Source organism: Staurois parvus, unplaced genomic scaffold, assembly GCF_062004578.1.
Source record: "Staurois parvus isolate SC_StPar_1 unplaced genomic scaffold, SC_StPar_1.0 ptg000074l, whole genome shotgun sequence".
Taxonomy (NCBI): Eukaryota; Metazoa; Chordata; class Amphibia; order Anura; family Ranidae; genus Staurois; species Staurois parvus.
This window is the reverse complement of record NW_028317870.1, coordinates 1,679,118-1,706,848: the sequence shown is the minus strand read 5'-3', so window position 1 is coordinate 1,706,848 and position 27,731 is coordinate 1,679,118. Positions and strand designations below refer to the sequence as shown.

General features: G+C 42.7%; 1 protein-coding gene across 16 annotated transcripts in view; it reads left to right on the top strand.

The window, feature by feature from the left end:
* Positions 1–27,731, top strand: part of PLEKHA6 (pleckstrin homology domain containing A6) — a 605,411-nt gene that overhangs the window by 78,629 nt on the left and 499,051 nt on the right. For 15 of the 16 annotated variants that reach the window (XR_016311607.1, XR_016311596.1, XR_016311610.1 and 12 more), the window contains exon 2: positions 25,467–25,616. The exons of the other annotated variant lie outside the window; for it this stretch is intronic. The gene's annotated coding sequence lies outside the window, so the exon portion shown is untranslated. The remainder of the gene's footprint in view (positions 1–25,466; positions 25,617–27,731) is intronic. 16 annotated transcript variants of the gene reach the window in all.

The following is a 27,731-nucleotide window of genomic DNA, read 5'->3' as shown; positions in this document are numbered from 1 at the left end:
TGATCCAGATGTTTATGTCCAAAGAATCTTCGTGTACACGAACGAAAAATCCAAATGTTAAAAGTAGATTGGCCTAATGAGATAATGAAACCAGAATTACGCATATTATATTTTTATGTATCACTATTTATGGTAATGTAATAAACTATATTATACTCATTGCTGTTAACTGTTGTGAATATTGCTCGTTCTGGCCGGAAGGGCATGGCTACAAGGTCACATGCACACTGCATCACTTCCAGTTGTATGGAAGACATCAACACTACGTATTGCACGACGAACGATTTTTTTAGATTGTTTAATGTGGGCCACGATTTCGACCAACGAACGAACGAATGCCCCTCGGTCGTTGGATGACTGATCGGTCGATTTTCTAATCGTATATTCTCGCCTTTAAAGTGATAGGCCATCATGCGAAGATCATAACTGGCCTTCACCAGTTTCTGGTTGTTAATCAGTACTGCAGTGCAAATCTTTGTGTACCTGGCTCAAATTGAAGGCTGTTAATAGCCTGCTGGATATTCAGTCTATTAATGATCAACAGGTTAGTCTGTTCAGCTCATGAATAGAGGAATTTGGAAGTCTGAATTGTGTGACTGTTCATGCCCTGGATTAATCCTGTAATTGTTTGACTGTGTTTGTACTCAGGTTGTCTGTACTTATAGATCATCAGTGTTTTACCTCTAGTATTGTCAGTGTGTGTGCGCTGTCTACCTGGATGGAACCTGAACTTTGTTTGGGGCCTGTTCACACTGTGCAGTTGCCTGTCTTTTTCCTCATGGATAAACGCAGATAACTGTGATGACACATACAGTCATGGCCGAAATTGTTGGCACCCTTGATATTTTTCCTGAAAATCAAGTATTTCACACAAAAAAGGTATTGCATTAACACATGTTTTGCTATACACATGTTTATTCCCTTTGTATGTATTGGAACAAATATAAAACAGAGGCAGAAAAGCAAATATGACATAATGTCACACAAAACCCCAAAAATGGGCTGGACAAAAGTATTGGCACCCTTAACTTAATATTTGGTTGCACACCCTTTGGAAAACATAACTGAAATCAGTCGCTTCCTATAACCATCAATAAGCTTCTGACACCTCTCACCCGGAATTTTGGACCACTCTTCCTTTGCAAACAGCTCCAGGTCTCTCTTATTGGAAGGACACCTTTTCCCAACAGCAATTTTAAGATCTCTCCACAGGTGTTCAATGGGATTTAGATCTGGGCTCATTGCTGGCCACTTCAGAACTCTCCAGCGCTTCTTTGCCATCCATTTCTGAGTGCTTTTTGACGTATGTTTGGGGTCATTGTCCTGCTGGAAGACCCAGGATCTTGGACGCAAACCCAGCTTTCTGACACTGGGCCCTACAGTGCGACCCAAAATCCTTTGGTAATCCTCAGATTTCATGATGCCTTGCACACAGTCAAGGCACCCAGTGCCAGAGGCAGCAAAACAACCCCAAAACATCATTGAACCTCCACCATATTTTACCGTAGGTACTGTGTTTTGTTCTTTGTAGGCCTCATTCCGTTTTCGGTAAACAGTAGAATGATGTGCTTTACCGAAAAGCTCTATCTTGGTCTCATCTGTCCACAAGACGTTTTCCCAGAAGGCTTTTGGCTTACTCAAGTACATTTTGGCAAACTGTAGTCTTGCTTTTTTATGTCTCTGTGTCAGCAGTGGGGTCCTCCTGGGTCTCCTGCCATAGCGTTTCATTTCATTTAAATGTCGACGGATAGTTCGCGCTGACACTGATGCTCCCTGAGCCTGCAGGACAGCTTGAATGTCTTTGGAACATGTTTGGGGCTGCTTATCCACCATCCGGACTATTCTGCGTTGCAATCTTTCATCAATTTTCCTCATCCGTCCACGACCAGGGAGATTAGCTACAGTGCCATGGGTTGCAAACTTCTTGATAATGTTGCGCACTGTGGACAAAGGCAAATCTAGTTCTCTGGAGATGGACTTGTAACCTTGAGATTGTTGATATTTTGCCACAATTTTGGTTCTCAGGTCCTCAGACAGTTCTCGTCTCCTCTTTCTGTTGTCCATGCTTAGTGTGGCACAGACAGACACACAATGCAAAGGTTAAGTGAACGTCTCTCCTTTTTATCTGCTTTCAGGTGTGATTTCTATATTGCCCACACCTGTTACTTGCCCCAGGTGAGTTTACAGGAGCATCACATGCTTGTAACATTCTTATTTATCCGCAGTTGTGAAAGGGTGCCAATACTTTTGTCCAGCCCATTTTTGGAGGTTTGTGTGACATTATGTCGAATTTGCTTTCTTTCCTCCCTTTTTTTGTTTTGTCCCAATACACACAAAGGGAATAAACATGTGTATAGCAAAACATGTGTTAATGCAATACGTTTCGTGAGAAATACATGATTTCCTGGAGAAATATCAAGGGTGCCAACAATTTCGGCCATGACTGTAGATAACTATAGTCATGTTCACACTAGAAGGCAATGTTTTTCTGTATTCCAGAACTGTGCAATATTATGCAACATGTTTGTATAATATTGCACCTCTCTGGATGACCTTGCATGTCACTTCACATCAAGCACAACACTGCTGTGTGGTAACATGAACGAAGTGCCACTTTGTGCATTCCACAACAAAGTTTACACAAAAACAAAAAAGGGAGCTGAGTGTTGTGATAGAGCGCAAATCACACCCGTGCCATGCCGCGCCTAACTGCAGCCCAAAATGGCTGCTGCCCACACACTAAGCTGCTCCGGTTTAGTATCCAAACAAGTGTGATTGTGCCCTTATGATTGATTTGTCTGTGACTTACCTGGCCACCAGACACTGTCTGCTTTTTGTTTTGATTGTCTGTTTTAGGACATTGGACTGCTACAACATCTGTTCTGTGGTCCCTCGGTGACATGGTGGTTCTGCCAGACTCCATGATAAGTTGGAAACCCTAAAGATTGATTGTGGTAACCTGTAATATTGCTCACAGTTCCAAGATCCTTTGGTGTAGTGTTTGTTTGTTTAATGGTCTTTTCTAATTTACTATATTAATACATAGAAGACTCAGATGCCTACTTGGCATTGGTTGTGTCCCTATATTTAATCTACCACTTTGGTAGGAAATGATTTTGTAGAGCTTACATTTTGCGTTATACCGTGATCTGGTTTATTTTTAAAGTTTTGTTGGGCAGATGATTTTACAGCATGTCACAAATACCTGTCATATTGCATATTCTGGAAATGTCTGCATCCTTTAAAACTGATAATGTTGTGTTATTATTGTACATTCTGTTAAGAGAGATGGTATCTGGTCAGACTGCATGTGTATACAGGCTATACGTGCAAAACAGAAATATGCATTTACTGATCATTATCTAGGTGGTATGCTTTAACAGTTAATCAACCATGTTAAGTAATAATATTTTCTCAGTCTTGGTGTCATAGGACAATTTACATTGTGTTTCAAAATGATATACCTTTTTTCACAGTATTAAAGTGAAACCTATGTGGGATGCAAGATAATGCCATTTTACAGCAGTCTTAGACTGTTTTTAGTTTTTATTTATCATCCATTGTGGACTGTAGTAAGTCTCGAATATGTGAGTTACATTGCCACCTATAGAAGGCTTGGACAGTATCAAAACAAAAAACGCAAGCACCTGTATTACCTCCAACCATCATGACTCAGTTTTTTTGCTATTATCCAAGGAAACCCATATGGCTTTACAAGACATTATACATCCTCTGATGTACTGCAGTCTACCCTGCAGTTAGGGAATCAGCCTGCAGTTCCAGCCATTGGGTACTAGAGCTGTGGCTACAAAGACCTTTCAATTACATTCTGTTTTTTAAAACTGTCTTTTATGATGACTGGAAACAACCTGTGTAGTCTCTGTGTTACGATCAGAGGTCAGGCTCGGAGACCAGAAGCTATAGCAGCAGAGAGGCTCCCACCAACCAACAGGATAGGGATACAAGCAGGACACCATGGCAGATGACATAGGGTCACGTGAGGTGCGGGGCCTAAGCACTAACCAGTATTCACCAGAGCTCCTGATGGTGAAGATGGGTTTTGCTGCGTGTTTGTACCAGGTCAGGGTCCTCAGGAACGCCCCACCAGGAGGTGAGCAAGCCAGGGTCCAGTAGCAGATATAGCAGGTAGGGATCAAACAGAAGTGTAGTCAGTAAACAAGCCAAAGGTTGGTAACAAGTGGTTGTAGGTTGGGATCAGGCAGAAGCATAGTTGAGGAACAAACCAAAGGTAAGTAACGAGTGGTAGCAAAGGTACAGATGACAGCAGGAGAGACAAGAGTGATATATTGGCTGGAGAAGGCACAATAATCTGGCAAACAGGAAGTGCAGAGACATAGCTTATATTAAGAGGTTCATAGGAGGAGCAAAGGGCTCAAGGTTCATGACAAACAAGGTCAGGGCAGGATCATTAAAGGAATTGTCCAGGGAGCTGTCCAGCATTCCTGGTTGCTCTGCAAGAAGAGACATTGCCAGTCACAGCAGAGGTCCCAGGTTCAGACCCAGGCCCTGATACCCTGCTCCCCCAATGACAATGTGGAGGAGTGCAACAATGTTGGAATTCTGTAGCTACCTGAATATATAGAGGGGAATAAAACCCTACATAGTGTATAGAACAATGGCTGATAGAGGTATTTGTAAAACCGAACTGTACTCTCTTCTTTGCGGATGAAAGAGCACATAGAATTCCTGCTCACTCCCTCCCTGTATTCTGCCATGACCATTTATTCTAAAGTTACTCAATTTTTAAAGACAGAGATAGCATTCTCTCTAAGGCAACATTAAATTGATCACTCTAAAGTTTCTCTTTCTACCCAGACTCTTTTTTTGAGAAGTCCAGAGACATTGAGCAAAATAAATTGGCGATAAAAAATAGTGTCACCATCGCAAACTTTCCTATGTGATTCTATACCTTGCCAAACTAAAAATCATAGCTAGGGGCAAAACACACCTCTTCAATACCCTCTAAGCAGGGGCGGACTGACAACTCATGGGGCCCCCGGGCAATTGGGGATCATGGGGCCCCTGTGTCCTTGCCCACACTCAAAACACACCCAAAAAAGCCTATAAAAAGGTACCAGGGGCATTTTATGGGGCCCCCTTCTGACCCCGGGCCCTTGGGCAGTGCCCTAGTGCTCGAATGGTCAGTCCGCCCCTGCCCCTAAGTTGACTTTTTTGGGGCCTCATTGAAAAAAACAGCACCTCCCTGCTCCCTGAGATGATTCATGATTTGTGCCTCTACTTCAAGTCCTGATGTTCTGTATCATGAACACAACCTCCACTACATGAATGAAAGGCGGTGAATACATATGAACCGTTTTCCTCTTGTGAATTATCCATCGTTTTTATCACAATTTTCAAACGTTCTTTGAATTCACATTGATGTCTAGGCACAGAAATTACCCCCTAATGTTTTTTCCTGAGGGGAATTAATTTTTCTTTTTTTGGTTGAGTTGGCGCATGGCAGTTGTTCATTAATCAGGCAGAGTTTTGCCCTATGGTTGTTTTCTTGTTCTGGGAGGAAACCCTTTTGATACAATATCAGATCTTTGCTAAAGGTCATTAAAGTTACCTGGTAGTTACCACCCTGTTGCTGTTTTGCCTTAGGACTTTGGAACATGTTTCTTCCAGCTAAGGAACAGTTATTGATGGGTTTTCCTCACATTATGTCCTTTTTACAAACTGCATTTTCTCTCTCCTACCTCTTTATACATTTTTAATTCTAGTGTGATGGACCAGATGTATTCCCTTAAGGACATTACTTCAGATTTGCTCTTGGAATGGAAAAGGGTTAAGAGACCATAAAAAGAAATGTGTTTTATTTAACACGCTATTACATTATGGTACTTCAGTGACCTGTCTGCAAGAATCTCCTATAAATATAAAGTCTACTGGCATCCTATAACACAATACCATTCAATTTTCACCATTCAGTTTTCTCCGCATACAAGACTAGCATCCTGATTTCTTCCAAACAGAACATTTCATGCAGTCATTGATCCAAAGGGCAAGTTTGTTTTTTTTGTTTTATATGTGTAATTGATAATATTCAATGAATGTTGGCGAAAAAATGCTGTACATTAAGAATGCTTTCACTAATGTAAGTGTTAATAGCTTGTTATCAATTAATACAATGGAAAGTAAATGAACTGAAGAGAAATCCTCCTCTGAATCAACTGTAGGTATAGGATTATAACTTTTTTTTTTCTATGGTTGAACTGGATGGACTTTTGTCTTTTTTCAGCCAGACTAACTATGTAACTATGAAATCCAAAATAATTCAATATTTTGTGTGTCCACCCTTTGCCTTCAAAACAGCATCAATTCTTCTAGGTACACTTGCACACAGATTTTGATGGAACTCGCAAGGAGGTTGTTCCAAACATCTAGGAGAATTAATCACATATCTTCTGTGGATGTAGGCTGCCTTAAATCTTTTTATCTCTTCATGTAATCCCAGACAGACTTGATGATGTTGAGATCATGTCTGTGTGGGGGCCAAACCATCAATTCCAGGACTCCTTATCATTTTTTACCCTGAAGATACACTGTATCTTGCCTGCCTTTATACGCACATGAACTTTAATGACATTCCAGCCTTAGTCTGTAGGGTTCAATATTGAGTTGGCCCACCCTTTGCAGCTATAACAGCTTCAACTCTTCTGGGAATGCTGTCCACAAGGTTTAGGAGTGTATCTATGGGAATGTTTGACCATTCTTTCAGAAGGCACTGATGTCGGACGAGAAGGCCTGCTCGCAGTCTTCGCTCCAATTCATCCCAAAGATGTTTTATGGGGTTGAGGTCAGGACTCTGTGCAGGTCAGTCAAGTTCCTCTATCCCAAACTCACTCATCCATTTCTTTATGGACTTTGCTTTATACAATGGTGCGTAGTCATGTTGAAACAGGAAGGGGCCATCCCCAAACTGTTCCCACAAAGTTGGAAGCATGAAATTGCCCAAAATGTCTTGGTATGCTGACGCCTTAAGAGTTCCTTTCATTGGAACGAAGGGGCCAAGCCCAATTCCTGATACTCAAATCCACATCATAATCCCCTCTCCACCACACTTTACACTTGGCACAATGCAGTCAGGCAAGTACCGTTCTCCTGGCAACCACCAAACCCAGACATGTCCATTGGACTGCTAGACAGAGAAGCATGATTCATCACTCCAGAGAACACTTCTGCACTGCTCTAGAGTCCAGTGGTGGCATGCTTTACACCACTGCATCCGGAAGTTGCTCGGCCATGGAAACTTGTTTCATGGAGCTCTCTATGAACTGGTGTGCTAATCTGCAGGCCAAATGAAGTTTGTAAGTCTTTAGCTATTGACTGCAGACAGTTGCCAACTTCTGCGCACTGTGTGCTTCAGCATGCGTTGACCCTGCTCTGTCATTTTATGTGGCCTACCACTTTGTGCCTTATTTGCTGTTGTTCCCAGTTGCTTCCACTTTGTTATAATACCACCAACAGTTGACCGTGGAATATTTAGTAGCAAGGAAATTTCAAGATTGGACTTAATGCACAGGTGTCAACCTATCACTCTTAAATTCACTGAGCTCCTGAGAGCGACCCATTCTTTCGCAAATGTTTGTAGAAGCAGTCTGCATGTCTAGGTGCTTGATTTTATACATCTGTGGCCATGGAGGTGATTGGAACACCTGAATCCAACTATTTGGAGGGGTGGCCCAATACTTTTGGCAATATAGTGTAGCTCTTAATGACATTGGCTGCATGTTTTGGCTCATTGTCCTGCTGCAGAAAAAATTTGGGGCCAATCACACGCCTCGCTGATAGTATGGCATGATGGATAAGTATCTGCCTGTATTTCAGCATTAAGGACACCATTGATCCTGACCAAATCTTCAACTCTCTTTGCAGAAATGCAGCCCCAAGCTTGCCAGGAACCTCCACCACACTTTACCATTGCCTGCAGACACTCATTATTGTACTGCTCTCCAACTCTTTGGCATACAAACTGCCTCCTGCTACAGCTAAATTTTGACTCCTCAGTCCAGAGCACTTGCTTCAGTTTTTCTGCATCCCAGTTCCTGTATACGCTCACTATACCCAATACAACTTATAGCGCTGCTCAAGGTGTTCTAGCAGATCTGGTGTCTCACAGAAATATTTCCAAATTGGAGGTATGGCTTTTATTTGCAAATTTTTATTTATGGTATTCAGCACCCAAAAGACAACAGAAATGCGATGACACAGATCATACATAAATGTACAGAAGCCATATGTAGGTAGAGACACTTCTGAACCAGCAAAAATACACACAATTACTCAACAATGGAAAAGTAGAATCAAAAGATTAAATCAACAAATCTGACTAGACAAGCATGGTCATATGCAATAGATATAGTATTCCTGCCTATGCCTATCAACTGTTCTGTGTGTCAGCAGCGTATTGTGGTGATATCCAAGCAGGATTAGGACATTGGATTTTCCTTTATTTTTGTCCCACAAGGTGGGCAGGTTTAATAAGTCAAGAAAGTGGGCAAAGAGTAAGGAAGAAGAGAGAGAGAGAGAGAGAGAGAGAGAAAGAGAGAGAGAAAAAAAAAGGATCGGTGAATGTTGAGGAGGGATTATGAAGAGGGCACTGGAAGTATGGTATGAAGTTGAAAGTTCCCTTATGGGCATGGTTCCATGTGAAAAAATAAAAATGTTCCACTGGAGCCATGTTGTGGAGTAGGTCTCATGCTTATTTTGGGCTAAAAAGTATCAGATTTTCTATCTGATATAATTCTTCCGCGATCGAAAGCCGCAGCAAAATAGATGGAGGTTGCAGATCTTTCCATTTCAAACAAATGCACTATTGGGTGGGAGGTATGGCTTTTTGGGCGCAATTCTTCCCTGCAGACCACCACTGGCCAGACTTCAGGTCGGTAGAGACAATCATTTCAGTACTAGTGAGAAACGATTAGTTGTCATTATAGATCTGGTGGATGCCTGCCTACCTGGTACTGAGTCATAACCATTTTCTAAGCTTTTCAGTCAAGTGCCTCCTTTTGAGTTCAGTTCAGAGCTCGTTTTCAGTTCCAGTGCCTCCTGTTTGGATTGTGCACGGTTCCGAGAACATTTTCAAACGTTCTATTGGTAGTCATCGCAATATTGAGAACCAATCAAATGTTCCACTATTTGGACAATATTCTTATCCTGGGGGGCATGAAGCAGATAGTGGAGAAGCATGTTTCCCTAATCTGCAGTACTCTGAGTCGGTTTAGCTGGTTAGTCAACAGTCGCAAAAGTCACCTAGAACCGCCTTAGGACTTGGAGAATCTAGGAGTCCTCTTCAAGACCAACTTAAGTCGGGTTTTCCTCCCTCCAAAGAAAAAATTCTAGTAATCCAGAGTTGCACAAGGTTGATAATGCGGCAGAAGAACCTATCAGCAAGGGAATGTATGTAGTTCCTGGGCTGCTTGTCTTCAACTATTCCGGTCATCCCATGGGCTAGATGGCATCGGAAATGATTCTAGTTCAACAGTTTCTCCAGCAGTGGGAGCGTCATTCGCTGGTACAAAGAATTCCTATTGTCCAGTACCTCAGATGGTGGCTGAGATCAAAGAATTTAGCCAGAGTAATTCCACTTCAACCTCTGGCCGAAGTGATTGCGATGACAAACGCTAGCTATCTGGGTTGGGCAGCCCACTACTTGGGTCACCAGGAGCAGGGACAGTGGAGAGAACAGGGACTGTGAACTCCTTCCACAACTTCGAACCAGCTGGAACCTATGGCAATTGCAAAAGCCCTTCACTCTTTTGCCTACTGCTGTGGGGAAGGTTGATGAAAATACTATTGGACAACAGGACAGCAGTAGCATATGTGGCCCATTAGGGGGGCAACAAGAGTTTGAGCTTATTTAGACTGGCAGCTCAGATTTTTTTTTTGGGCCAAACATCATTTAATGTCCTTAACAGGGGCATACCTGCCAGGCTCCCTGAACACCATAGTGGATTCACTGAGCAGGAAGGTCTTTAGCCACCACTTTTGGTCGCTCAACCTGCATTTTTCAGCCAATGAGGAACACTGGAAATAGATTTGATGGCCTCAATGATGAACACCAGACTTCCTTGGTACTTCTTGTGTTATCAAGATTGGCAAGCTTTAGGTCAAGATGCCCTGTCGAACCCTTGGAGCTTTTGCCTAGTGTATGTGTTTCTGCCCATTCCTCTAATTCTTTAGGTGTTACTGAAGATTTAACGGGAGAAGGTCAAGGCTATAATAATCCTTCCATTCTGGCCAAGAAGGCCTTGGTTTCTGTTTGAAGAATGAGACTATAGGATCCTATTCGCCTGCCATCGACAAGATTTGTTGATGCAGAATGGGAGATGTAAATCCATGCATCAGCAGATTGAATCTCACGGCCTGGAAGTTGCGAGGGGATGATGAAAAGAAAAGTGTATTTCAGGTAATGTCATTGACACCTTGTTACAGTCTAGAAAACAATCTAGAAACTACACATACTGACGTGTCTGAACTGTGTTTCAAGAATTTGCTGTATATAATGGTTGAACTCTCTCACTCCATCTATATCAAATGTACTGGATTTTCTCCAGAAGGGTCTGTATAAAGGACTGGCCTACAACTCTTTGAAGGTTCGGGTATCTGCTTTAACAGCCTCGACACAGAAAAGGTAGGCTTTACATTCGATGGTGGTTAGTGTTTTGAAAGTGGCAAAGAGAATCCATCCTCCAGTAAAAACATACTTCCCAAGGTGGGACTTGGCTTTAGTCCTGTAAGCCTTGTTGCTAGCGACTTTTGACCCTCCCGCCTCCTGTTCAATGTATCATCTTACTCTGAGAACTAGATTCCTAGTGGCTTTGGCATCAGCAAGGAGGGTATCAGAATTAGGAGCCTTTTTGGTCAAGGAGCCATACTATTTAATCCTTTCAGACAGTGTGGTCCTTAGATCATTTCTGTCTTTTTTGCCAAAGGTCTCCATGTCCATCCACTTGAATTGGGAATCCATGCTAGCAGTCTTTACTACTGAAGAGATGAAAGAAGAATGGAGAAGACTAGACTTTGCCTCTCTTTCAACCTACTTGGAGTGGACTAAAGATGTCCGGAAAGTCAACAATCTTTGTCTATCCTTCAGGACTGAGAAAAGGGCAGGCCTTGCCTGCAAGGGTCATATCAGCATACATAGTGAAGACCATTCAGCTGGCTTATACAGTCCTAAATATATCTCCTCCAGAGGAAGTTAGGGCTCATTCAACCAGAGGCATGGTGGCATTTTGGGCTTCTTATGCGAAAGTCTCTGCTGAGATGGTGTGAGAGGTGGCAAGTTGGAACACTATTATTATACAGGATTTATATAGCGGTTTGTCAGCGCTTTACATTACAGTGGGAGACAATACAGTAACAATACAGTTCAATACAAGAGGGAATTGAGGGCCTTGCTCCTTGGAGCTTACAATCTAGGAGGGAGGGGTGAGTGGTACAAAAGTATAAAACTGTAAGGGATGGAGTGGTTGGAAGCGTAGAGGATTCCAGTTTTAGCAGAGGGCGGGATAGGCTTCCCTGAAGAGATAGGTTTTTAATAATCGCCTAAAGGTAAGTAGAGTAGGTGATAGTCTGATAGATTGGGGTAGGGAGTTCCAGCGGATGGGTGACACCCTGGAGAGGTCTTGGAGATGAGCATGGGAGGAGGAGATAAGGGAGCTAGAGAGTAGGAGGTCTTGCGAGGAGCGGAGTGTACGGTTTGGGTGATATTTAGAGATAAGATCAGATATGTAAATTTGGGCAGTGTTGTGGATGGCTTTGTATGTCATAGTTAGTGTTTTGAACTTTATCCGTTGGGCAACTGGAAGCCAGTGGAGGGATTGGCAGAGAGGGGAGGCAGATACAGAGCGGTTAGTGAGGTGGATGAGTCTGGCAGCAGCGTTCATGATAGACTGAAGGGGGATAGCCTGCAATGAGGTAGGCCAATGAGGAGGGAGTTACAATAGTCGATATGTGATATGACAAGGGAGTGAAAAAGTTGCTTAGTGGTTTCCGGGATTAGGAATGGTCGTATTTTAGAGATGTTGATACTATTAATACTTTCATGCGCCATTATAGGATGGATGTATCCTGGAGGGATTCTGAACACTTTGGGGCCTCAGTCATTTCTGCAGTTGTGAATTGTTAAATATTTGTATTGTAAGCAGCATTCTTTCTGGTCTTGGTCTCATTTGTTCCCTCCCATTTATTTACTTTGTCATTACTTGCAACATCCCATAGTAGGCTGATGTGAGGAAGTCCAGGAATGTGGAAAATTATCATACTTACTGTAATTTTTCCTTTCCTGGATCCTCCACATGTCAGCCTGAGTCTTCCACCCTTAATTTCCGTTGCAAGATGGAAATAGAACACAACATAACATAGTGATAACCGTTTTCATATATATATATATATATATATATATATTGTGGGAACTCGCTTCTTTGGTAGAGCTTTTCTTTTCAAAAGCACACAGCAAATCGCTTCTTTTTAAGGGCCTTTTTGCCCAATTTTATTTTACAAGAAAATGTTCCATAAATGCTTCCCATGCAGAGGTATCCACCATCAAAAAATTAAACAATATTCAGCCTTCTGGCTCTCTCAGGTATACCGCTTTATGTCTGTTTCCTACAGACTCCTTCCAAAAGGTTGTTTTTGCACACAGCAAACCTCTAGCACACAGCTATTCTGGCTTCCACCTCTACTAGGTGAAGCCCACCTGACTCCAAGGCAGAGACCTCTTGTCTGCAGGGGTGGAGCCCTCCTGTCTGCCGGGGTGGAGCCCAGAATCATGGCCTGGCCTCCACAAAAAGTCCTGCACACACCTGTGCAATCAACGCACGGGCTGCTCTCAAAACATAGGCCCAGGATTGGAGATTTCATCCCTCCCAAATCTCTTAGAAGTCTCCAGGCTACAGGTCCCAAAACAGGCTTTACAAACCAAAGAGGAAACTGATAAACCAGTTTCCTCTGCATTATGAGAACTGCCTGGAGCTCCTCAACCTGTATGGTTGAGAATCCTGGGTCACCACCACTGCCACAATATATATTTTGCTACCTGTATAAAAGGAAATCTGTCCACAGGAGCAATCAGATTCCAAGCTCTCCACCATGGCAAAGACCAAAGAGCTGTCCAAGGATGTCAGGGACAAGATTGTAGAATTACACAAGGCTGGACTGTGCTACCAAATTATCGCCAAGCAGCTTGGTGAGAAGGTGACAACAGTTGGTGCAATCATTTGCAAATGGAAGAAACACAAAACAACTGTCAGTCTCCCTAGGTCTGGTGCACCATGCAAGATCTCACCTCGTGGAGTGTTAATGATCATGAAAACAGTGAGGAATCATGCCAGAACTACATGTGAGGATCTTGGCAATGATCTCCAGGCAGCTGGGACCACAGTCACCAAGAAAACAATTGGTAAAACACTACGCCGACAAAGAATGAAATCCTGCAGTGCCCGCAAGGTCCCTCTGCTCAAGGATGCACATGTCTGGGCCCGTCTTAAGGTTGCCACTGAACATCTGAATGATGCAAAGGAGGCCTGGTTGAAAATGTTGTGGTCAGATGAGACCAAAATCGAGCTCTTTGGCATCAATTCAACTCACCATGTTTGGAGGAGGAGGAATACTGCCTATGACCCCAAGAACACCATCCCAACTGTCAAACATGGTGGTGGAAACATTCTGCTTTGGGGGTCTTTTTCTGCTAAGGGGACAGGACAACTGCACCGCATCAAAGGGACGATGGATGGGGCAATGTACTGTCAAATCTTGGGTGAGAACCTTCTTCCCTCAGCCAGGGCATTGAAAATGGGTCATGGATGGGTGTTCCAGCATGACAATGACCCAAAACACACGGCCAAGACAACAAAGGAGTGGCTCAAGAAGAAGCACATTAAGGTCCTGGAGTGGCCTAGCCAGTCTCCAGACCTTAATCCGATTGAAAATCTGTGGAGGGGACTGAAAGTTCAAGTTGCCAAACGTCAGCCACCAAACCTTAATGACTTGGAAGGGATCTGCCAAGAGGAGTGGGCCAAAATCCCTTCTGAGATGTGTGCAAACCTGGTGGCCAACTACAGGAAACGTCTGACCTCTATGATTGCCAACAAGGGGTTTGCCACTAAGTACTAAGTCATGTTTTGTGAAGGGGATCAAATACTTTTTTCCCTCATGAACATGCAAATCAGTGCATAATTTGTTAGACATGCGTTTCTTTTGAATTTTGTGTTGCTATTCTGTCTCTCAGTGTTACAATACACCTACCATTCGCTTTTTAGACTGATCATTTCTTTGTGAGTGGGCAAACATTCAAAATCAGTAGGGGATCAAATACCTATTTCCTTCAATATATATAACGTTCACTCAAACGTGAACAGGTTACACAATATTTCACTATTATATATTGGAGGGATATACAGTGGTGTGCAAACGTTTTAGGCAAGTGTGAAGAAATGCTGTAAAGTAAGAAAGCTTTAAGAAAAAAACTAATTATATATATATATTGTGACAGTGTGGCGATCTGTCACCCAGGATTCTCAACAAGGCAGGTTGAGGGGCTCCAGGGTAAGTGTTTGATACGGAGGAAAGTGGCTTTTCACTTTCCTCCTTTGTTTGTAAGGTCTGTTTTGGGATCTGGAGCCGGGAGATTTCAAAGAGATCTGGGAGGGATGAAATCTCCAATCCTGGGACCAGGTTTTGGGAATGGCCATTACACTGATTGCACAGGTGTGCACGGCTCTTTTGTAGGGTCAGGACCAGGGTTCAGGGCTCCACCCCGGCAGCTAGGAGTCAGGAGGGCTCCACTTGGAAGACGGGAGGTCACTGCCTGGGAGTCAGGTGGGCTTCACCTAGGAGAGGTGGAAGCCAAAAGCAGCAAGGGGCTGCTAGAGACTAGCTGTGTGCAAGTGCCATATTTTTGGGAAGAAGTCTGCAGGAGACAGACAGCAAGCTGAGTATAAGCCAGGAGGCTGAACCGTTGTTTTGTGGATGATCGATACCCCTGTGTGGGAAACTTCTGTTTTGAACTTTCGTTTAAATAAAAGTGGGCTAAAAAGGCCCTGAAAAGAAAGCGAGTAGCTGTGTGCGTTTAAAAGCTCTACCACTTTGAAGCGAGTTCCCACATATGGTGGCGGATGCTGCGGGCAGAATGGAAGATCCCTGCGATGAAGTAAGTTCATCAGTTATATGAACTGTTTGGTGCATATGTCTGCACGATCTGTGTGTGCAGGTGAGGAGAACCTGCTAGAGAAAAGGACTTTGCCTTAAAGAGACAGTGTTCCATGGTGTTGCTGAACTGTGTAACACACTGCTGTGTGCATGACTGCAAAGATGGGGCGGTCAAAACAGAAAAAGGAGGCAATGTTTGCTGAAATGAGAGAGAGAGCTCTGTGGCTAGGGGGTTATATACCGCATGCCCCAGCCAACCAGGAAAATTTAGATGTGGGTGAGTCTGCTGTGGACTGTTGCAAGCGGCACCTGGCTGCATTGAACCAACCTAAAGAGGAAAGCAAGCCAACCTTCAGTGCAAGGAGAGAGCTGCAGGATGTCCGTACCTGGGAGAGGGGTGTTGTTGCCCCTGGCAACGCTGCTGCAGTTAAACCAGTAGCTGTTGTGAAAAATGTGAATGTGTCACGGCTTGAGAGTTGGTCCAGCAGAGAGAAGCCTATGCTATGTGCAAGGAGAGGAGCTGACCAGAGGCCAGGACCAAGAGTGAAGGCCCATAGCAACACAGAGGAGGCCAGTCGGGCTGTCTGTGTACGGGGGGCTATGTCGTACAAGGATCATGGCAAGTGGCATCAAGAGGAGCCAATACAGCGTGTTAGCCAGCGAAGTTCTGCTTGGAGAGTGCAATCTCCCATGGCGACCGGAGAAAAAATATTGCCTGGGAGGAGCTGCATTGGAAATGTGGCTCAGTATCCCAATAAAGAGAAGTGCAGAAATATACCCTGCGTGGAATGTGGTCAGTGGGGGCATGGGATCTTTTCCTGTCCCAGACTCTGGAATACCGCTGATACTGGGCAAATGTCTACAACATCAAGCCCAGATTCTTGTTTGAAAATGTTGGCGGCCACCTCTGGTAACAGGGAGGAAGTTCCTGTTGGGCCTGCAGCGGGTGCCAGAGAGTCCATGGAGCCTATGAGGGCGTCTGTTACTTCACCTTGGGGCAAGGGAAAAGTTGCCAAGGAAAGTGCAGTTGAGGATGCGTTTATGAGACAACGCACTCAAATGAAGATGGTGACACCTACTACTGTGGTGGGTAAGACTGTGTGATAAAATCATGGCTGGGACTGTCATGTTGAGAAGGACTGGTTATGAGACTGTCCATTCTGATGTAGGAGTAACCCCAGTTAGTTGGGCCACTGAATGTGCTTTTGAGAGTGACTTTTCCCTGTGCAGTGCCTTGTACAGTGGGGAGTTAAGGGTTAAAGTAAAGCCTGTGCATGGTTCTCAAAAAGAAAGTGATGTCACGAATGTGTGCCAGTCACAGGTTGGTAGTGGGATAGTACAGCCCTCAAGAGCTAAAAATGCTAATGTTGTTGTTGATGAGAAATGTACTGCTGTTGGGAAAACCCTAAGCTCTTGCAGTGCAAAAGCTGTAATTAAAGACGGGTCATTTCCCATAGCAACTGGTGGTCAGACAGCACAGGTGTCCTTAGACATCTCCAGGGGTCTCCGTGTATTGGAGTCGGAGGTTACCCTGGACAACTGTGATGTCACTCTGGTGGAGCAGAGTGGAACTGCACCTTGTCATAGGAGTGTGTTGCTGCAGCCTAATATTACTGAAAGTGTTCAGGTGAACAGCGGGTTAATGCAGCCTGGCAAAAATGCAAATGTGTGGGTAATGCAGGAAGCACCACCAGAGCAAAGTGGTGGATGTGAGGTATTGCAACCTGCAGTTGGAAAACAGGTGTTACCCAAGTCTGATGTGATCCAGAGTGATTTGTGCAATGGATCTGCAACTAAGCCTGTCTATTCTTATGTGTCTCCTTGGGCAGATGGTTCGGTGCTGAGGAGCACTGGCGAATTGAGCACATATACAATGGATTGGGATAGTTGGAATAAAAGGCTAATCTCGTTGATAGATGAGGTTTTTATGCAAAAAAACAAGGTGGACACTGTTTCTGCTGTGCCAGCAGGAGGATCTATAGAACAGCCTATGGATAAGGGCGTGTATACAGCAGAGACTTTGTCTGTGACCCACAAAAGTGATGTTGGCATGGAGTGTCAAAATGATGTTGTCACTGGGAATGATCAGGGGCAGCTTGTGGATGCTGAGTCTGAGATGTTGAGAGTGAGCCCAGCACATGGCAGCGCTCTGGTGGAGCACCAGGCTGTGGTTCTCTCCAGCTTGGAGGAGGTCCCTGTAAAAATTTCAACTTCTCAAGTCTCAGCAGGTGAGTCTCTCAGCGTTCCCAGTGCCCTAAATATGGTCAGGAAGCTCTTCGGTTTAGAGTCAAGTGGTTGGGTTGTAACCAAAGTATTAAAGGAGATGCTTGAACTTTGGAATGTACAACCAATGTATAATGAGGTGCCTCCTCCAGTCAGATGGTCTGGTACTGCGGAGTACCACTAGGTGGAGCACCGAATGGCTGGCTGTACAGATCAAAGGGAAACAAGAAAGTTGTTTGTTTTGGAATTTTTTGATGGTGTTAAAAGTTGTATCAGGGTATGCTGCTGGACTACCTGTCAATGTATTTGAGAGAAGTTTTGGGGAAATGAGTCAAAAAAGGTTTCACCTCCTAACAGCCAGGTGGGAAGCATTTCTGCTGCTATGGTCCAGGATGGTACTGGTCAGTTGTCAGTGAAGGGCGTGTTTACTGCACCATTGGACAAACCACATGAGATGGAAGGGCCGAGCATGGACCAGAGAACAGCAGAGATCCTGACCAGGGCTCAAACGGATGTGCATGAAGGAATCCGGGTCATTGGGCCAAAAAGAGGTTTATGTAGCAGGTCTGAAAAGACACCTGAAATACAGGGACAAATGGTATGTGAAAACTGGCAAAATGGATCAGAAGAGAGCTCATCTGTACAGGATTTGGATACAGATCCAAGTGGTGTAGAAAAAGTTAAAATGGTGGGACAGCCACCTGCAGATTGCATGACACCAGGTGAAGTGGCACCTTGTGTGGTTCCCTTGGGTGATGGCTGCCCTATGGTGTGTGCCCTCTGCAGACACTGTCCTAACTAATGCTGGAAAATGTATTGAAAGGTGTAATATTGACTGGAATATAACCGTTCATGGTAAACTGAATGCTGTGGTAATGAGTCATGCAGGTTTGATAGCTAGAGGTACAAGAAATCAGGGGGGTGGTCCTGGTACAAATACAGTAGAAATAGTTCCCCTACAGCCTTGGGACAGTAATACTGAGAGAGGTATTAGGAAACCTTGGAACCTGAAGCAAAGGGGCAGAAAGGTCAATAGAAAAGCCAGGGGGACCCCGTTAAGATCTCAGGAGAGAAAGTGGTTATGGAAATGCACTCGGAAAAAGAATAGGGAAGGTCTGAGTAGAGCCCATAGCAGAGGTACAATGGGGCTTGGGGAGAGACACCAAAGGAGTCATTGGGTAGAGTTCCCCTTTAGGAAAGGTATGGTCAGACCAGATTGGACCCCTGTAAGTGAGAGCTGGCACAGAGGTGCCAGAAGATATAAGTTGTGTGTTCTGCCCCCTATGGGATCAAAACAAAGGGGGGGGATATGTGACAGTGTGGCGATCTGTCACCCAGGATTCTCAACAAGGCAGGTTGAGGGGCTCCAGGGTAAGTGTTTGATACGGAGGAAAGTGGCTTTTCACTTTCCTCCTTTGTTTGTAAGGTCTGTTTTGGGATCTGGAGCCGGGAGATTTCAAAGAGATCTGGGAGGGATGAAATCTCCAATCCTGGGACCAGTTTTTGGGAATGGCCATTACACTGATTGCACAGGTGTGCACGGCTCTTTTGTAGGGTCAGGACCAGGGTTCAGGGCTCCACCCCGGCAGCTAGGAGTCAGCAGGGCTCCACCCCGGCAGATAGGAGTCAGGAGGGCTCCACTTGGAAGACGGGAGGTCACTGCCTGGAAGTCAGGTGGGCTTCACCTAGGAGAGGTGGAAGCCAAAAGCAGCAAGGGGCTGCTAGAGACTAGCTGTGTGCTAGAGGCCAGCAGTGTGCAAGTGCCATATTTTTGGGAAGAAGTCTGCAGGAGACAGACAGCAAGCTGAGTATAAGCCAGGAGGCTGAACCGTTGTTTTGTGGATGATCGATACCCCTGTGTGGGAAACTTCTGTTTTGAACTTTCGTTTAAATAAAAGTGGGCTAAAAAGGCCCTGAAAAGAAAGCGAGTAGCTGTGTGCGTTTAAAAGCTCTACCACTTTGAAGTGAGTTCCCACAATATATATATATATATATATATATATATATATATATATATATATATATATATATATATATATAATTTTTTTTTTTTTTAAAGCCTTCTTACTTTTCAGCATTTCTTCACACTTGCCTAAAACTTTTGCACTCCACTGTATATCCCTCCAATATGTAATAGTGAAATATTGCGTAACCTGTTCACGTTTGAGTCGTAAAATTCTGGGGTCCCACTACTGGCCTTGAGAGACTTCAATAACATACTGATTCCCGACATGGATTGACAACTGGCTGTAGATACTGCAGGCTCACAGAGAGAAATGCACTTTTCTAGTCATATTTGAGAGTCCGGACTACAGGACGTTTAGAGAATGCAACACCCCACTTTCATCAGTTTTCATGCTGCTTCATTACTTACCAGTCTTTGTCAAGAATCCATTATGCTCTGGGAACAGAATCTATACTTCCATATATCACTAAAACATCTTACCAAGCTAGGGGTCTATCTGACCATTCTCCCCATGGCGGTCAGGCTAGCCTCACCTCCTAGGTGGCCACCATTTAGAGTAAATCCATTTTGGCTAAATCTACTTCCAGAGACTGACCACATAGTTGACTGATTTTTTTTTTTTTTTTTACCATAACAAATGTGGGATACAATGAAAGCATTTCTTAGAGGTCTATTGGTATAGTTTAAAAAGGTGAGCGGAAATGCTGAGGAGGTATCTAGCTGATCCTACTGAAGGTCACTTGACATTCTGGAGCAATGCCCAACAAATGTTTAGACAGGGTTCCCTTAACAAAGCAGAAAAAAATATTTTTTTACTCAGTGCCACTACTATGAGTAAGGGAAAAGTACAGACCACCTTTTAGCAGTTATAGCTGACTCTTAAAAACTGCTTTCATTCACAGAAGCAGTAAGTACAGGGGGGATACCATTACTCATGACTCCAGGGAGATAGTAGACAACCATATCTTTATGGGTGTCTACTATCTCCCTGGAGACATGAGTAATGGTATTACCCCTGTACTTACTGCTCCTACGGATAGGTCACTTTAGATTTTAATAAATCATAGTAGTACTCTTGTACTACTATGATTTATTCAAATATAAAGTGACCTAGCTCCCCAGAACAACTCTCTAATTTCTTCCCACCTCTACAGCTGTCTCGCTTGTCTTCATCAGTAATGGCCCAATTAAATGCTCCACTAATGCTGGAGGAATTTAAAAGGGCAGTTTTTGAGGCATTCAATCATAAAGCACCTGGCACGGATGGTTTACAATCATAAATGTATAAAACCTATGACCATATTTTGCTACCAGAGCTTCTGGAGGCTCTCAGCATTATAGTACTGCCAAAAGCAGGAAAAAATCCATCACACCCATATTCTTATCTCTGGATCTCCTTACTTAATTTAGATGCAAAAAGTATGGCCGGGGTCTTGGCAAACAGACAAGGTAAGGTTATACAAACACTGATACACAAAATCTGGCTTTATTCCTACCAGATCTACTGTGATTAATCTGCTGTGGTTGTTTTCAATATTGCAACTTCCAACAGACAATATATGACATAGGGCCATTCTGTAGCTGGATGCTGCCAAAAGTGTCCGCTTCCCCCACTCCTCTTTGCTGTAGCAGTGGAGCCCTTGGCAACAATCCAATACTATTGTAGGCTTTGGGAGAGGAGATAGAGGGTATGAGGTGGTTCTGTATGCAGATGACACACTCTTCTCTATGGGGTTTTGGAATTCCTTCAAATATTTAGGGATCATGATAAATCCTAATACAGAGAATTATTTGAAAGATAATCTGGCCCGGATCTTACAGAAATTTAGGATAAAAAAATAAGTGCTGGAGCAAGCTCCTCCTTAAGTTATGGGCAGCACTAACCTGGATAAGATGTTATGGGCTCTCTATGACCTATATGTGCTACACAATTCATCGATATGGATTACCCAAACGAGGTTTAAGAAAATGGACTTTTATATGGACTTAATCTGGAAAGAAAAACTCCAAAATAAATCGACTGCTCTACAACTACCATAGCACAGGGGGGCCTAGCTGTTCCAAATCCCAAACTTTATTTGTATGTGTATTTCAACACCTTGATGGCTTGGGTGATTTTGGTCCCAACCAGAGTATTCTTCTTGCACAAAAAACTAAGTACCACGTCATAGCTCAACTGGAAGCAGTTGTCATGAGCATTGCCTCACAATTTCCAACCCTTACATTAATTCACAAAACCTGGCTAAAATGAAATGAATTATGTACTATGATTATTATACAGGATTTATACTGTATATCGCTAACAGTTTGTGCAGCGCTTTGCAAAATGAAGGTAGATATTACAGTTACAATACAATCTGGTACAAGAGGAAACAGAGGGCCCTGCTTGTTAGAGCTTACAATCTAGGTGGAATGGTTGAGTGATACAAAAGGTAATAGCTTTGGGAGATGAGCTGATGGAGGAAATAAAATGCAGTTTACTAGTTAAAAGCAGAATAGGCTTCTGTACAAAGAGGTTTTCAGAGATTGTCTAATGGTGGCTAGATTAGGAGATAGCTGGACAGATTGTTGTAGGGAGTTCCATAGGATGGGAGAAGCTCAGGAGAAGTCCTGGAGACGAGCATGGGAGGAGGTGACACGGGAACTAGAGAGCAGAAGGTCTTCGGAGGATCAAAGAGAGTGGTTTGGTTGATATTTCAAGACCAGGTTGGTGATGTAGCTGGGGGCAGTGTTATGGAAGGCTTTGCAAGTTGTTGTTAGTATTTTGAATTTTATTTGTTGGGCGAGTGGAAGCCAGTGGAGGGATTGACAGAGAGGGGTAAAAGACACTGAACGGTTGGTACCAATTTGACCAAAATTGTACACAAATTAATCATGCTGATCTGATGATTCTGGGCAATTTTCAGATGTGTTCATATAGCCCAACATGTGCATATGACTTTTTTTTTTTTTTTTTTTTTTTTTTTTTCCTTAAGAATCCATTCAATTTGGTAAGTGTTCTCTTTATTATTAAGATGGTGGTACAGCACTGGTGTTTGAATTTTGTGGAGTAAAGTCACCATTCCCCAAATTCAACTTTCACATATGTACCACTTAGGGACTTTGAAGATTTTTTTCAAAATGACCCTTATGTTTTTATTGATTTAATATGATTTATATGTAATGTAACCTTTATTCACTTTAGCGCAGCAATTTTTTTCCTGTTTAACATGCATTAACCATTCAAGATAAATTGTAGTGTGCAGCCAGTCCTTTGATAGACAACCTTGCAATTGCTGCTGTTAAAAAAGAGGTCTTAATTCTACTTTCTACTTCAGGGTAGTCAATTTGAGTGGAAAGGAGATTTGGAAGTTTTTATGGATGAAAGCTGGCAAAGAATTTTGGAGCTGGTACCACTGGTATCCCTATCACCTATGCAGAAACTGACACAACTATTTATTGTACACCTTGTATATTGCTCTACACAAAGACTTTCAATGGCACGGTAGGGAAAGCCCACATTGCCTGAGATGCCAGGGAACACCAGCAGATCTTTTGCACATGCTCTGGAAATGCCCAAAGTTACTTCAATACTGTCGGATGGTTGTGGATACTATCAATATGGCTTACAAAATGGTAGTACAGACCTCCTTTTCTTTACAGGGTAGTTATATAGGATTTAGAATGGGGTGGTATGTTGTGTGTGTTCAAAACGAAAACACAATATAAAATATTTGGAAAAAAAGACTGATTATGCAATCTGTCAGGTAGACTGTATAAGGATACTGATTTCTAATGCAGCCCTAGCTAATAGTAGTTAGTCATATTCAACTGGACATCACAGAACAAGTCTATTTGAATGTGTTTAACTTCAACTAGCTAACTGTGATCCTTACATTGTGATATTATTCCAGACCAGGGGCGGACTGACCATTTGGAAACTTGGGCACTGCCCGAGGTCAGTAGGGGGCCCCATGAGATGCCCCTGGTACCTTTTTTCATAGGCTTTTTTGAGTTTGGGCAAGGACAGAGGGGCCCCATGACCCCCTATTGCCCGGGGGGCCCCCAGGAGTTATCAGTCCGTCCCTGTTCCAGACACAGAGACTTGCTGAAAACATGTTACTGTAGAATAGTAATTTATGGAATAAAAAATTTACACATCCAAGTACTCTTATAGAGGAACTACAGACAAAGCTACCAAACTTATATAAATACTAATCTATGGTTTAGAAATAGCGAAAAGCCTATTTATGAAGTACTTTTCTATTAATCCTTACTATTTTCAGTTAAAAAAAAATCATCTTTTTTATTTCTTGCCTACACTGTTCCTGTAGGCCGCCATTTTAACTACGGGCAAATGAAGCCCTGGCCGTGCTATTGGATCTACTGCTCCACCCCACCAACGAAGTAAAATCTTGCACATATGCAATAAATGCTTTCTTGGTTGCACCTGCGCACTACGCACATCACTTCCAGCCCTACACGTAGAAGTTCCTATAGTAGCGGCAGCGAACTTTCGTTGTGGTTGCTATTGCAACATGTATGCAAAGGGCTGGAACTGCATGCGCATTAAGCAGATATTTATGACCTGGATGCACACATTGGTCTTTGCCCAGCTCCACCTTCATCTTACAGCCCTTCTCAACTTACCTCCTCCCCCTCACCTGGCTGCAAACTCTCACTCTGCACAAGAGCAAAAACAAAAGAAAAATTATGACTCTTGTGATCAGTAACTATCATATCCGAGGAGTCAAGGGGACTATAGCAGCCTACATCATTCACCTAGGTGAATGATGTACATAGAAGCAGGAAGTACATAAAAAAAGGTGTTCACTGGCACCAAAATGTAATTTTTCTAGGCAGAGGTCATAAAGGAGGGTCAGACAGATCATACTAAAGAAACTGTAAAACATGACTTAAGGTCTGATTTAAGCTGGCCATACAATAGTAGAATTTAATTCAAACATTTTTATTGTCACAATGTTAGTTTGACTTTCTAATTATTTGTGGGGTTAAATCGAAATTTGTTTTACTTTAATGAGAAGAAATTTTGAAGAAGCAGGATGAAAATATTTTCTTGAATGAGCACATGAACATAAAAGTGAATGTGTTTTTCATTCAGGAAAGTCCATTCACTCCAAAATCGAATGTTAAACATATATTTTTATTAATGTACCTTCAAACATCATTTGTCATGTCATCAAATATACTGATGAGAATTTTCATATGAATATCTGTTCGAACATTTGTTTGAAAATCTGCTAGTATAGTGTTATGTACATTACCAGAGAACCTGTGAACTCTCCTTGAAACATTTACTTATCTTCAACTAAATTTTAGGAAAGCATTGCAAAGGAAGGACAAATCCTAAAATAAGGAAAGAAATGGAGAGATTTAATTGGATTTTTTGATAAAAATGAAAGTCAAACAACTGCGTTGCACTCATTTGTAATAATCATTATGTAATTGTGTCCTTATGGCATGGCCTGTGTTGGCAGAACTACAAGAAGACTGGAGGGCTGTGTAGCTTAACATGTACTGTATATAAAGTAACAATAAAAATCATAGTTTACCTGTACATTTTACACAGTATCATGGATCTGATCCCTCATTATTACACTTTCAGGGGGATTGTTAAAATAGACAATAATTGAAAGGGGACTGATTTTAAATGTGTGATTTCTAAAAAAAAGACTAAATTAATTTATTGGGTATTTTGTTTGATTTCTGTATGCAAGCCCTTTGCTTTCAATTTGCATTGATTTGTGGATGGCAGCCAACTTTATGTATGAAGTAGATTCTTTTACTCAACTTTATTTATGTAGAGTATTTTGTATCAATTGTGTAATTCTTGCATGTGTTATTACAGTACATGAATATATTCATAGCAGTTTATACAGTTGATGTATTTTGCACATTTTTACATATTGTGTATTTTAATTGTTAATGTGAATAAGCTGTGTATAGGGGAAAAGCTCTCCTCTGGTTAAGTAACCCAACAAAACGTATTAGGCCTTTTTTTGATGGTGGTAATAAATATATAATGTACAGACCGCCTTTTTTTTTTTTTTTTTTTTTTACCTTGTGGGAGGCATTGATATGAGTGAGTCTCTGTTCTTTTCAGGGAGGATTGGATCCATGATAACTCAAGCACTACTGTGATTGTACGTTTTCGAAGACCAGTGCTTCATTACTGTCCCACAATATCCAGACTCAGAAAGGCTGTTCCAAAAGCACAAATTGACCTTACCTTGTGTTTGGTCACATCGATCTGGTGAGTGCACTCCCTCTATAAAATTGAGTGAATGAAGGTGTTTGGCATGGCAAATCTGTGTATTACTAAGAAGTGCCATATTAATAAATAACTACTCCTTTCTTGAAACCAGATATCCCCGCGTTTTCAAGTACAGGCATTTTAAACTCGGTAAACACCATAGTCTTGAGAGATTGAATCATGCATCTCCATGAAAATTAGTATTGGTAATTGGTAGAATCTCTGAGCAGAAAGAGAGCTTCTCATTTTTAGGCGCTGAAAGGTTTTCAGCATATCGTTCTGAAACAGGTTCATTATGGTGTGGATTCTCTTACCAAGGAGTAAATCTCTCCATTTTTATAAGCTCAGTGTTTTTCCATATTAAAGCAAAAGTATTAAAGGCACTAGCATTGAATAGGATCTTTACACTATAGCAAACTCTGTCTACAGAGTGGTCTAGAGTAGCAAAACTGCCTTTATTTAGTACTGATATGAGACCCTCTTTCCTTGCATAGGACTGAATAAAGTAAACTCAATGTCTAGTCCCTTGCCCCCATCCAGATAAGTGTTGTAGCTGCATCGAGAGAACATTAATCCTATGGGTTGTGAGTAGAGATGCTTCCTTTGCCTTTTGCTTATTATAATGTTTCAGATTTCTTCCTGATCCCCAAGTAGGCAATTGGATAGTCCATGGATTAACAATGTCTGGTATTATTACCTATACATTTTTTATATCCACTTAAATATTGTGCACTTAGAATGCATTCAGCTCTTTTTTTTAAAACAATCTACTGAGTTAGGCAGAACTAGTTCTTGAGTGTGTCTCTTCCACATTTTCACAGCTCTTACTGGGAAGAATCCTTTCTGTATGTGGAATTTAGATCTCTTTTCCTGTACACCTAAAGAGTGCCCCTTTGTCTTCTGTAATGACTGTGTACAGTGAATAACGCTACACCAAGTTCACTCTATGGACCACCTATGTATTTATACATGGTGATCATATCTTCCCTTAACATACTGATCCAGCTTCCTGGTACCGGTACCTGTGCCCTTCCGCTGTCCTAGCAGTCCCGGTCTCCACTTCTAGGAGTGATTGGACGGTAATTGTACAAGAGGACACCCACGTCATCCCGAGCTTCACAGTTAGCTGAATTGAAATTATTCTCTGGAGAAAAGACATAGCTGCCAAATCAAAAAGCGCATTAAGGTTTGCATGTAAGTAGGCAGGTTTATTCTGTTTTCTCCACTGTAGGTGACTCTTGACCTGAGTGGTACCACAGGTGGAAAGGAAGTCAAGGGAAACAAGGTTTCTCTATAGCTTCCTGGGTCTTGGTAGCAGCGTTCCATTTGGCTACCCTGCCCCAGGTAACCCCTGGCAGCCATATTGGGTCAGCAGAGCCTTTTATAAATCCCTGCCTCCAAGTTTGGCACACTTTTGCAAAATGGATAGAGTACGGAGAGAGACTCCACTTATCAGGAAGACTGATTGGCGGTAGAGACAGGTTCCTGATGGGAAAGGACAGGTTAGGGACTCGCCATCCTGCAAGAAAGCCTCCCTTTTGGGACTGAACTGATCAGGCTGCACTCCGAATTCTGAGCAGATGCTGTCAGCACATCTCCTCCCACTGTATCTCTGCATTTGAACTGAAGTGTGTTTTTTTTTTTTTTTTTTTTTTTTTTTTTTTTTTTTTTTTTTCCCTCTAGCTATGCCCTCCTGCCTACGATGTTTGTAAATTAGTATTTTATTCAATACAAGTTACAGATTTTATTGCAACTGCACTTTGTGTCTTCACTGCTGGCACACGCCTACCCCATGCTGCGCATAGATGAATTACTGGACCGACTGGCCGGAGCCCAATATGTCAGCACCCTGGACCTCAGTAAGGGCTACTGGCAAATTGCCCTTACTGGTGGGAGGGCATAGAATGCTCCGCCTTCATTACCCCTTTTGGACTGTTTGAATTCCTGGTGATATTCCTGGTTATGAAAAATGCACCCGCCACCTTTCAGCGAGTCGTAGACCAGCTGTTGGAGGGATACCAGGGATTCGCTTGTGCCTACTTAGACGACATAGCCATCTTTAGTGACACCTGGGAGGAATACCTATTGCACGTGGGGACTATCTTGGACTGCATA